The following is a 14,064-nucleotide window of genomic DNA, read 5'->3' as shown; positions in this document are numbered from 1 at the left end:
TAGAATAGAATTTTTATGTACTGAAGAAGCGCATAAAATGTACTAATTGCTTGGGCAAAATATTTCTGTAAACTCTCTTTCCACATCATAATAATGATGTAGGTTAGCTAAACTTTCTTATAAGGGATACCTGGTAACGGGGATACCAGTTGCTAGGTGACTGTTTTGTCAAGGAACTGTTTTATTAGTGATATGAAAAGTCTACTTTTGAGACTGAAGATTTAAATTGATATTGTAATTATTTTTGTCTTGTTCATAATTCTAAACTTCGAACTGAATGAGTAATTAATTAGAAATAGAATCTAATAGATACTGTGCACCAATTGTATTCCAGTATAATGTATATGTATAATATTTTTTGTTCTTACACCACGTATGGAATTAATAAAAAATAAAAAAAAAAACACTCTTTGTTAACTAATCTTTGAATACATTTGAAAATCTACTAATACATAAAAAAAATATCCATTGCACATAATTTTTTATTATTACTGCAAGAATTATTCAGTTTTATCAAGAACTGGTTCAATTTTTTACTTTATACAATACAATGAAAGTACATACAATTAATTAAGGATAATATTCACCAAGCTAATAAAGTTACCCCAAGATCTATTGTAACATTTGATTCAATTATTACTTATATAGTTTCCACTTATCAATTGCATATCTATATGACCTCTATTGAATTACTTTTTTTCAATCTATTGAAGTCAATTTTCTTCTTAGAACATTGGTCATCAAGGTGTTGTCAATAAATGACAAAATCATCAATTATATTAATTCCATTCCAAATGCTTGAAATTAAGGTGATGAGCACCTGTATACAGTACTCACTTGTAATCATAATATTTGTTCGTAATAACTTGAAGTTCAATGTGTCTTATTTCATCTTGTGTTTTTTTTTTGAGCATGCATTGAAAAAATAAATGATTTATTCTAAGGGTTCAGGAAATTAATGTTAAGCCTTTCTAGTAATATTCTCATTGCTACTGTAAAATTCAAACTTGTTATCTTCATCTCATAGTGAGAGGGTGGAGTACTTTACTGATTTTTTATGTAAAACTGCATTATTCTACAAAGCATTTTATTAATCATTCTGGAATGGATTTTTCGTAGTTATTATAAAGAATTTGAATAGAACTTCTTGACTTCCATTTCAATGTGCCAGCTTTTAAAAAAATATTTTTTTTATTAATAATGTTAGCTGACATGGATTTGAAAAATCCAATTTTAATCTAGTACTAATGTCATTTCTGGAGAAATAGAAGTGATTCTTGTAACTAATGGTAATTTTGTAGAGTAGGTACTGAAAAACAAGATGTTTCCAGTTCTCTAAAAAATTATTTTCCATCAACACAAATTTATAATATGGGATATTCTCCATATGTAATATGGGATAGCCTATTACGCATAGTTCCAGTATGAATGACTGAATTTTATTATATTTCAGTATCGATGAATGAAAATATGTGTTCTAATAAGTGAAATGAAGTGTCATAAAAATGTGATTTGAGGTAAATTAAATCAATACAATTTCAATAAATACAATAAATATCAATAAATTTTGTTTATAACCATGAATATATTTATACATATTTAGACTACAATAAGAAAGACCATACAATGAAAAAGGCTTGATACTAAATTCTTTATAATATATGATAAAAACTTCTTCAAACATATAGGAATACAAGCGTAAAATGATAAAACAAGCTAATTAAACAACATGACAATACAATAATTATTTTTCTAAAAGGATTTTTGTTCACATTGACATTATCAAATAATAAAGACTAGGAGTAAGATGAAAAATTTCTGAAGAGTGATGCTCAATTATGGAACTCCGAACTATAACTACTATAGAATATAGTAAGAGTATACTGTAGGCTAACTATATTATGGAATTGATTGAATACCAAGTAATTTTAAAAGTAAGAGCTGAGCATAAACGTTTATTTAGGTATCTTAAATATTACTCCTCTATTAGAAACTAGTCATAGCTCATATTAATAATTTATAGTGATTAACACTATTAAGTTGGCATTTGTGATCGGTAAAAAATGTACATCTGATACTTGACAGTTTTCCAGCAATACTGGCTTTACAAAAATTTGTAATATGGAATAACTAGATTTGGACAACTCTCGAATAATTGATGAAAATTAATAATAAGTACACTTTATCATATAATACTAGTACTAAATAGAATCAAAATAGAACGAGCGCGTGTCTTAGACATTTCACGCTTTGAAGACCATGTAAAACTGTTGTTATATATACGACCACTCAAGCAAAGTACAGTACGGTTTTACATTGCTGACAATGATTAGAAATCAACCAACTAGCCTATTTGGAAAATTATTGAAATAACATTGTGTGAATATATATTTCATTTATTATATAGGTTTAAAAATATTATATAAGTTTAAAGTTTTAGGTTTGGGTATAGGTTTAAATATTCGAAGGAATCAGGAGTTATTTACCCAAAACTTTTAATCCGAAACTTCATAACTTCAAATTGAGGTTATGTGCACAATCATTCAATTTATAAATTTTCACTTAAAGGAGTCAACCAACAGTTTACTAATAACATTTTGAAAAGTTTGATAGTAAAAGCAAGCAAATCAACAAGTATTCAACTAGTTTGAAATCAGCACAGCTTTGACAATAAGTGATGCATAATTAATGCTTTCAACAGTCAACTTTTTCACTTCAGATCCTTTTGCTTGAATCTAACTTATATTTTTGCTTTTCAAATTTAATAGATTATATAGATAGATAGTCCAGGCAACAAATGCTCAAAAAAAGGTATAGAAGGAAAAGTTTGAACACAATTTTTGACCCCACAGCTCTTTTAATGATAGTAAGGGGGTATAGTGTTGAGTGTAAGATCTTCAGTTTAACAACAATAAGAAGAAAACAAAGATATTGTCAATATTGTTTTCTTATTATGGAGAGATTTCACAACACCGCCATCAATTCTACTAATTTTATTAACAACAATAGATCAATTGACAGGGAAATTTGGAGGGAAAGTTTGGAACACAATAATACTTGACTTCGCAGCTTTCTTTGGACTAGTTAGAAGGTAAACATATCAAAAGTCCTCATCGCTACCCCTTGTGATTAAGTTTAGGTAAAAGTTTAGTTTTTTCATTATTTCTGGCTTACATGCATGTATCTTGGAAACAAAGCATTCCAGCGACATGACTAACTGAACAAAAATTAAGCTAGATAAATTTCCTACAAGTTTTGTTCAGTAGAGTTTTGTGATATCTCCTTTAGTTCTCGAGATATGCACTTTTCAAAGTGTACAATATTTGAAAAGACAGTTTTTCTTCCAACTTTTTGCACTTTAAGGGCCTATTACTCAACAACAAAGCATCGAAAAAATAATTACTGAGCGTTGGGTTGAGGGATTAGGGATGAGGATTTTCAATGTGTTAAGCTCCCAACTAGTCTTAATGAAGCTGTAGAGTCAAAAATTGTGTTCCAGATATTGTGTCCTAATTACATTGTCAAATGATCTATTGTTGCTGTATTGAGAATTTCACTCTTTCATTTTTGTTCAGTTAGTCATGTCGCTGAAATGCTTTGTTTCCAAGATACATGCGAGTAAGCCAGAAATGAAAAAACTAAACTTTTAATCCATCCTCACCCCTTAATGACAAAGGGTAGGGATGAAGACTTTTGATATGTATACCTTCTAACTAGTCCAAACAAAGCTGCGAAGTCAAATATTGTGTTCCAAACTTTCCCTCCAAATTTCCCTGTCAATTGATCTATTGTTGTTAATAAAATTAGTAGAATTATTGATGGCGGTGTTGTGAAATCTCTCCATAAAAAGAACACAATTGACAATATCTTTGTTTTCTTATTATTGTTGTTAAAATGAAGATTTTACACTCAACACTATAACGGCTGCAACAATCGTAGGAAGATGCGTAAAATAATGGAATAATACGTGAAATTGAAGACAATATTATGCTCTATAAGCTCCACGATTTTTTACTTTCCTTGCCCTATTACTATAGGTAAGGAAAGTATTGCTTTCCAAAAAATTTAAGGTACCCTAATTTCATGTTTTTTATACGTTTCAAGGTCCCCTGAGTCCAAAGACATGATTTTTGGGTGTTGGTCTGTGTGTGTGTGTGAGTGTGTGTATGTGTGTGTGTGTGTGTGGTGTGTGTGTGTGTGTGTGTGTGTGTGTGTGTGTGTGTGTGTCTGTCTGTGAACACGATAACTCCATTCCTAATTAACCTATTGACTTGAAATTTTAAACCTAAGGTCCTTATACCATGAGGATCCGACAATAAGAAATTCAATAAAGTTCAATTCAAAATGGCGGAAAAATGGTTAATAATGACTAAAAAACCATGGTTTTCACGAAAACGGCTCTAAAGATTTTCTTCAAATTTTTACCCTAGATAGCTATTTATAAGCCCTATCAACTGACATGAATCTCATTTCTGGGAAAATTGCAGGAGCTCCGTAATATTCCTGAGAAAAATGGCGGATAATCACTAAAAAACCATGTTTTTCACGGTTTTCTCGAAAACGGGTTCAACGATTTTCTTCAAATTTATACCATGGAAAGCTATTTATAAGCCCTATCAACTGACAGGAGTAATTTTTATAGGAAAATTGCAGGAGCTCCGTAATATTCTTGAGAGAAATGGCGGATAAATACTAAAAAACCATGCTTTTCACGATTTTCTCAAAAATGACTTGACCGATTTTTTTCAAATTCATACCCTGTATATATCAGCTCTATTAACTAACATGACTCTCTTCCCTGAGAAACTAACTAACCCCATCCTTGAGAAATTTGCTTTGTAACCTCCTTCTCGTGCTTGAGGTAGGTGGGTAGAGCAGTTTATTCAAAAGAACACACGTCGATATTTTATTTGTAGAACAGCTGTTTTGACAACTTTTAAAAAAGCCTCAAATTTCATAATTCAAACAAAGGAAAATGTACTTTGAAAACAATAACAATAGTATAATCGTAGTTTTAATAAAATTATTTAGCCCCCAATCGGCATAATGCTATTCCCCTAGATTATCCTCGTTTAAGAATGAGGCTTATAGATCCTTGCTCATTAGGAAAGTTGTGTGAGTGTACCACACCAGATTTTTTCAATCAATTGTTAATAAGTTATAAGGCCAAAAAGATTGAAAAATCGGAGCCGGAAGAATTTTTCTCAAAATGTGACACCTTCGAAAACTCATACCTAGAAAACTGAGATATATGGAAAAATGTTACTGATGAAACTTGTAGGCTAATTTGTAAGCTTTAATTTTGTATTTGGCAAACATTTCCGAAAGACGAATATTGTTCGAGATTTGTGCAAAAAACCAAAATATGGTACTTTCAAACCACCCCCACCCACTTAGCACAGGGGGTAGGAGTGAGGACTTTTGATATGTTTACCCCCTTACCATCCTTAAAAGAGCTGCGGGGTCAAAAATTGTGTTCAAACTTTTCCTTCTATGATCTTTCGTTGACTAGACTAAGATAATAATAGATTACATAGATTTGTTGAAGAAGATGCTGGTATTTAAAGGTTAGAAGTTTGAACAATTTATGTTCTGAACATCTGATTTCAGTTAAGCAATCCCATTTTCGACACTGTTCTGGGTATACCATATTGTGATTGGTTGTGGAGCTGTACCGAAAAGTAAAAAACCTTGAGGTTTTTAAGTGAACTGGTTTTAAGCATTAAGTGAACTTTTAAGTGTAGTTTTGAAAATCCATTTCAAAAAGGTAGCTGGGGATTCATTGTGAGGTTGTATTATTTCTCAATCGCAATTTCAATTTATTCAATTCAATTCACAATACAAGACCTACTAGAAAAGATTCTAAAATTGAGATTAATGAGTTTTTTAGATAAGGAGAATATAATTAATTATAACTAAAGATGCAGTAATTCATCTTAATAAGATTGTCTGCAACAACTTTAATGAGAATAAAAAAACTCTAGCTTTCTGTATGACTTATCTAAGGCTTTTGACACTATCCCACACAAAGTACTTCTAGATAAGCTGAATAAATCTGGAATTAGAGGGTCCGTAAACAATCTATTTGCTAGCTACTTATCGGATAGAAAACAATATCCAACTTAAAATAGCCGAACGGACATTAAATTCACATCCGATTTTGGACTGCCTCAAGTACCATTTCTATCACCGATTTTATTTCTAATCTATGTCAACGATATGCTCAAACTAAACCTTGGAAATTATATTACATTGTCATTTGCTGATGATACAACACTCATTTTTAGTGGGAGTAGCTGGGAGGAAACGTTCAGTAATGCAAACAGTAATTTAAAAATAGTTCAGAAATGGCTTAAGGATCATGTTCTCACCCTCAATACTGAAAAAAACAAAATACATAACGTTTTCACCTAACATTACCGGACAACTATCAATAACTATGAATTTGAATGCAAACTGTGTAAACATGGTAAATGAGGAACTGGAGATAAAAACACTGGAAAGACTACAAACTATGAAATACTTAGGAATAGTAGTTGACCAGCACTTTAATTGGAACAAACACATAGAATATTTATGCTGGAAGTTGAAGTATTTGATTCATATCTTCTACAAAATAGATAGAATAAGAAATATAGATATTACTAGGAAAATTTATTTCGCATATGCACACTCATTATTCCAATATATTATAGAGGTGTGGGGTGCTGCTTTCAATACTCATGTAAAAACGCTTTTTATCTTACAAAACATTATCACATACACATTTACATTACATTATAACATAGTCATAGATGAAATTATATTACACTAAAATGAAATTATACTTAATGATTATACTAAAATTATATTATAATGATCAACATATTTGTAAAATCGGAATTGAGTTAAAATTAAAATCTCAAGTTGAGAACATAGGAAATGAATATGAATTTCAATCGTACTGTATATTGAAGCCACAACTAAAAACCAATGGAAAAATTTTCGTATTTTTCATAAAAGTCATAACTGATTGAACAGGCTGAAACTGACTGACTAAAGAGATTGATTGGAAGATAACAACATCTATGTAGTAGATAAGCTAACATCATATTAAATATGTGAAATTGAAATTATTGCAAAACAAAATAATTTGAATTAACATATTGTAATATTACATTTTTTCTCGATTAAAATCGAATCTTCAATTCGAGATCTATAAAACTTGATAGTAAATATCAGACAACTTTTTAACTGAGAATTTATCGTAAATAATTGCGTTGCACATTCCATGGTATCACCGAAACTGAGTTAACAGAATTAACAGATAAATAGATCATTATAAATATGGAGGATATATATAAATTTGAAATAACAGTTTCGAAATAAAGTTTTATTGAGAACAAATGTAAAATGTAAATTCTAAACTTGTAATTTATAATTTTTTTGGAATTTAATATCGGTGATGTGTTCATGACATTGACACTGGTTTTGAGGTGGGGCTTTACTCTGTACTTGTTAGTGCTTCTCTCTAAAAAATGGTGGCTGGCTAAGTGTTCTAATTTTGTGTTCTCTGAATATTTTTCTGTTTAATTGAATTTTTAATGTTTTAAATTGAGTTTTGAACAGTTTTATGGTGTTCTAATTTTGTATAAAATTGTTTTGTGTGTCTACAAGTCTTTAGCCATTGTTTTTCAACTCTATTAATGAAATATTTACAGGGGTTATAGAAATTGATGCCGGCATATAGTGAGTAGTGAGCTATAAGATTTGCGTTGCTATATTTGTATAGTAGCCTATATTTGATACAGTAAAGCATCAATCATACAAGCATTGGTTATCTGGATGTCCGGTTATCCAGACGTCTGCTGGGTGATAATATAATAAAATAGAAAACCCTGTGTGAGGTTTCAATGTTTTCAATTTCTATTATGTTTTGAAAAACAAATTGTACATTTGAATTGAATGAGTGTACCTGTGCAGATCTCGAACAAGTTGAGCAAATAAAGTATTTAGGTCTCTGGGTGGATAGTAAGTTGAATTGGAAGAAGCATGTCACACATTTGAAATGCAAATTGATCAAATACATAAGAATATTCTACATGCTGCATACAGTTTGTTATCCAAAACTATTAAGATCCCTGTATTTCGCATTGGTGAATTCGAGAATGGAAAATGGCTTAGAAGTCTGGGGAGGCACATACGTTACTATTTTGAACCCAATAATTGTCCTACAAAAATATTTTATAAGAATTATTACATTTAAAAAAAGATTTGAGCACACGTTACAACTTTTTAGAAACCTTAATATTCTGCCAATCAGGAATTTATTCATTCACAAAATATTGAAAATATTCTTTGATAGGAGTGAAGAGAGAAGAATTTGTGATTTTCAAAGAGTTTCTCGAAACAGATCAAATGTCGTTGTACCTAAGCCTAATCTAACAATATTCAGAAAATTCTATCTTTTTTTAGCACCAACATTCTTCAATCACCTACCGATTGATATCAAAGATTGTTAGGTGAAGAATATTTTTTTGAAAAAAACACGTAAGTTGCATCTTTTAATGGAGGACGGCATTAACAAATATTTTAATATTGTAGTATAATTGAATTGTAACCTTGTTATTATATAAAGATAAGGAAGCTTATTCTAAATATAGTACAATAGTTTAGAGGTTTCGCTGAAATTCAAATTGTTATTAGTTTTTAAGGCCGGCTGATGTTATTCTCGAGAGTTGTGTGTATATATTTAAAAATTATGTTTCCCAAACCTTTGGGCTTTATTGTTTTGAAGGATATTTATATATTTTTGTTTTGTAAAATTGTATTGACAATAAAGAAGTTTCAAATCAAATCAAAATTTATTTCGCTGTACTTTCAGCAGCTAATATGTCAAATTAAAAATTAGACCAATCCACTACTTCCTGGGGTCTCCGGTTTTGCCACACCTGTTAACTCCCATACTGGGAGCTCCCTAAGAGAAGTAGAGATACTGTACATATTTTAAAAACCATTTAAAATCAATCTTTGATATTTTCAATAATATTCCAATGAGGAGCTCCTCAAACTTTGTTTGTTTTAACCAGTAAAACGTGAACAGTTTCTTTTAAGATTTGGCATAGTATTCGTCCAGTGTGTAGGTGTATAGTTGATGATATCAGTTTTTTAAAACAGTGCTTCGTTCCTTATTTGCATATTCGACATTGTGTGGTTCTGTTCATTTAGCTTTATCTTGTTCAACATTATTAAACATGCCTCCTAAAAGGATGGGTTCGAAAAAAGAGGCAGCTGCTGATAATGCTAACCAAGATAATAAACAGCTTGATAACGCGAAGCAACAGCTCGAACGGAAACTCGACTTTATTATCAACGAACTGAAGGTAATCAAATCCGACATTGAAGCTATTAGAAATGAGGAAAAAGATATGATTAAGTCAATATTGACAGTTGTTTTGAACACATTGCTAGCAATAAAACGTCTTACCAAACAAAACACTTAAGACACTCAAGACACTTACCAAACCAAAACACCTGACACTAGTGATTTAAAACCCTGGATACTAATACCTTATCATTTATTTATAGTCACAGATCAAATTAACAAACATTTAATCGCACAGCGGGTACAGAACAGCATTCAAATCTCAACCAACTCTAGCAAATGTATTCAGTAAAAGCAACGACCCAATAGACAAGTGCGACAAAAGTGGTGTCCATAAATTAAATTGCAATGATGGCTAAGCCACATATATTGGCCAAACTGGTAGAGCCTTTAAAATCAGAATCCAAGAACACTTCAAAATACTAGCTGATTGCAAAGGAGAATCCAACTTTGCTGAACATCTACTTACAAAAAGTCATTCAAGCAGCATAGATCAAACCGAACTCATTCATTTCCAAACAAAAAGCAAACTTCTAGATGTTCTAGAAGCAATAGAAATCAACAAAGCCTACAAAAACCAGAACATCATTTGTTTAAATGACCAAATCTACTTCAACCTTAACATATCAAAACTTACTCTTTGCCAACCTAACCTTAGCTCATAGTTTTTTTCACATTTATACTTCCAATAATATTATGACCTTACACACCATCCCCTTCACATACATCTACCGGTTTTTGAATGTCAACCACCTCACTATTGAAAAGTTTGCTTCAACTGCTAACCTCACCACCATCCTCGTAATTTATACTGTATAATATAGCCTATTCATTTTCTACTGTAATAATTATAATAGCACCAGTTCATGTAAAGTAACATCAGTTCTATAATTATTATTAGTTTGTTTTATAGTGTTTACTAATTTAGGTTTTATATCCACCTTATTTGTCAATTAATCTTATAATGTTCCAATTTTTACATAGTTAAGCTAGTTTGTAGTATCTACCACCTAAAATTAAATTTCATATCAACCGCCAAACCACTACCAACCTATCAGGTCTAATTACTTTGTAACATAGTTCAGTCTAATATTTATAATCTTGCATAATTTTATAACCTACTCATAGTTTACTCTTTTAATATTCCACTTCAACCATTTTGCAGGCTCTTTTGATTAATTATTCTCCAACTTCTTTGCAACCTGTGAATCCTAGCCTTCAATTTCAAAGTTTTCAATTTCTCACACTGAAGATGACACCATTGGTGTTGAAACATGTTTGTGATTTTTTAAATAATTAAGTGATATTTTGACAACAACCTAGAGTTTTCATTATGGATAGGTATCACAATATCTCACCATCAACAGTATCTGAAATAAAAAGTCTATTGAAGGACAAGGTGTAAACATTATTGTGTTGAAGATCTAGAGTCAGTTAATAATGAAATAGTTTTATTAAAAAGTAATTTGGACAGGGTCAATGGTAAAATCGCTGCGTTTCAACAGTATTCATGAAAGAGCTGTGTCAATAAAGTTTTTGTGGCGGTCCAAGATAACGAGAATATTTTTATATATTGAAAAACATATCATTGCATATAAACTTTGAATTCAGTCAGGACGTGATTGCCAACTGTCATAGAATATCTGGTAAAAATAGTAAGATGGCACCTCCCATCAAAGTTAAGTTTGTTAGGGATATAGATAAACAGAATTTCCTGCAATGTAAAGAAACAGTTTTTTTATCGAGTAGGATCCCCAATGAAGCCCACTGTCAAATATTATACTTGTAAAAGAAATACCAAGCACTCTCCATAGTAATTTTCAAAAAGAATGTTGATTATAAGGAGGAAAACATTACAGGAATTTCTTACAAGTCTTGTTATCATCAGTACTGCATTTGTTTTTATGATAAAGAGTATCAGATCTTGCTTCAAAGATGTAGCCCATCTATTGCCTGTACAGAAAATTTGGGCTGGAATATTGTTCAATGTATTGAAAAAAATTATTCTAGGTTTAGAGTGGATTGGATTAAAAGTTGTAATGGTAGTAAGTGACAATCATCAATAGGAACTGTATGAATTTTTTTGGCACTGGCAATGTAAATAGCAATAATCATGTTTATTCACACCCTAATAATAGACCCACACAGCACAGAATGTCCCAAGGATATCCCAAACTAGTCCTCAAATGATCCGTATATCCCAGGGGATATGGTATGGGGGATATCCGCGGGATATTCTCAGGAATTACCCGTTAAGAGAATATATTTTCATTTTTCGGGGATATTCTCAGAATATGCTTAGGAATATATATTGAGAGAATATATTTTCATTTTTCACGGTGCTGGAAGTTCACTTTTGTGGATGTGGATTGCTGAAAAAAGTGATAATATAATAAATCAAACTGAAATTATAATTAATTATATCATAGCAACTTTAATTTTATGTAACTCGTTCAAATTCTGTGGAAATCCCAAAGATATCCCCGGACATGACGATTGCTAGTGTCATTTTTTTTTCAAAAAACTAGCAGGAATTTAAAAAAAAAAAAAAAAATGCATGTGAAAGTATATTGAAAAATCTTCTTTCTCCTAAAAAATAGTTATGTAATCTCAGAAAATAGATGAGATATTAAAAGTTGAAAAAGAAATTGGATCACATCAAGCAAAATGTATGTGTTGTCTTCTTGTTTTATAGTCTAAAGTTTGGAATTTGAAAAATTAATAGTAAATTTCTAAAATTTACTCTATTCGATGTCTGCGGCTCTTCAAAATTGTTTAATTCTTATCAATATAACTGATGCATTAGTTGGAACACCGAAAAATAATGTTTCACTTTTTAAACTACTGCAGATAAAAAATGTTTTGATTCGAATTTAAAAAATCCCGCTTTTCAAGACAAGTTGTCTCGTTTCCTGCTTTGTTTCTTGTCGTTGCCGGGTTGCCACCATTGACCGTTTTTGAGTTTGATTCACTTTTGTAGTTGTTTTGTTTGGTAATTTTGTGAACGAAACTTGTAAACACATTCAAGTTGTTTTCAGATAATAATGTACCTTCAGTTATTTTTCATCTTCAGTCGCTTCCACCTTCAGATTGATACATCTAATATTTCGAAATTATAAGTAGAACGACTAAAATGATTTTCAGAGTGTACAGTCTACTTTTAGGTTAAGTTATGCTGTGTCATGTTTTTCAAAATTGGGCTGGATTTAGCAAATTTGTTTTTAGAGATTCATTCATTTTATAATTTATTTATAGGATATAGCAACTTTAGGCCTACAATAATCAGAAAAAACAGGCTATTGCCCAAAAACTTTTTAAATTTTGTCTAAATTGTTCAAATATTATGTAGGTAGGTTATGTTCAATTTCTTCACCAATCACAAATCTATTTAATCTTGAAATTAAAAATCAAAATAGAACAAACAATTTCAAATTCAGATAGATTGATAATAAAACTTTCCAAAAAACATAGAACAAACTTTAAATTAATAGAATAGGCTGTAGAATAAAAAAAAATACATTTTGAACCCAAAAATACCCTACCTATCATTTGTAGGCGCTGCAACTAATTAATAATTAATTGCCATTTAATTAAATTGTGAATTAATAAAAAGTGATTTAAAGAGAAAAGTAGAAATATTGTCACACAAGAAATCTCAAATAAAACGGTATTAATTGAAAGAGAGTTTGATGTAGAAGAATATTACTTTGATAAACCTTGCAGGTCTTTATTTATTATATTTTCAAAGTTAGTCAGTTATCTTCAACACTTAGTCGTTGGTCTTTCAAAGAAATTGCTTTTTAATGTGTAATCTTCCTCTTTCAAAAATTAAATTTATGTAACTTTCCCTTTACTTCATTCTGAAATCAACAATTTATCCTAATCTCTACAAAAGCCTATTCCAGACTTATCTAATTAACCCTTTTCTTGTTTTTTTCATGAGTGAATTATTCACTTTTAATCCATACTCCAATATTAAATTTGTTCTCAGTTTGTTTTACATTAGGCTATTATGTACAGTAAAAAAGACCACACATTTTATATTATTCAGGATCCAGATACCATAAATAATTTATTCGAGGCTCAATGTTAACCTTTGTGAAGTTTCAATTATGTTATGCTCAATATGTTCAGGTTCATTTATAGAAATCTTTTTAAACAGACAAGGTGAAGGAATGGATCCCCTCAATAAACTTTATGACAGCTCAGGGTGGAGTTTCGAGATGGATATGAGCTTGTTCTAAGAAATTGGATCAGGAGAGAGACGAGTGAATTTGGCTGATGCCCTTTCCACAAAAATTATGACAGGGCAGTGGAAGCTATGGAATACCCGAAATCTACATGGGAAATCTTCAGCATGAAGAAAATAGTAGCTAGAGCAAGTAAATCAAAAATATTAGAACGACAGTATAAAACAGCTTAATGTTAAGAAGAGTATTAAAGCTTATAACATTAAAAGAGTATGTCTAGTCGTGTTTGGATTACAAATTAAAAGATTCTTAGTGTTAATCAAATCTTAAGCAAAATATGTAGACTATTTGTGCTGAACATACATCTGAGGAGCTGCGGTGTGGGGATTGGTATCCAGATGCCTTTTGCATATTGGATTAAGTTAAAGCAAACACACGGCGCGGTGCAAAGTGGTACATGGGGGCAAACTCTATAAGACCAATTACAACAAAACCAAATGTCAAGATGTG

This window comes from Nilaparvata lugens, chromosome X (assembly GCF_014356525.2).
Source record: "Nilaparvata lugens isolate BPH chromosome X, ASM1435652v1, whole genome shotgun sequence".
In the NCBI taxonomy this organism is placed as follows: Eukaryota; Metazoa; Arthropoda; class Insecta; order Hemiptera; family Delphacidae; genus Nilaparvata; species Nilaparvata lugens.
This window is presented reverse-complemented; position numbering follows the sequence as displayed.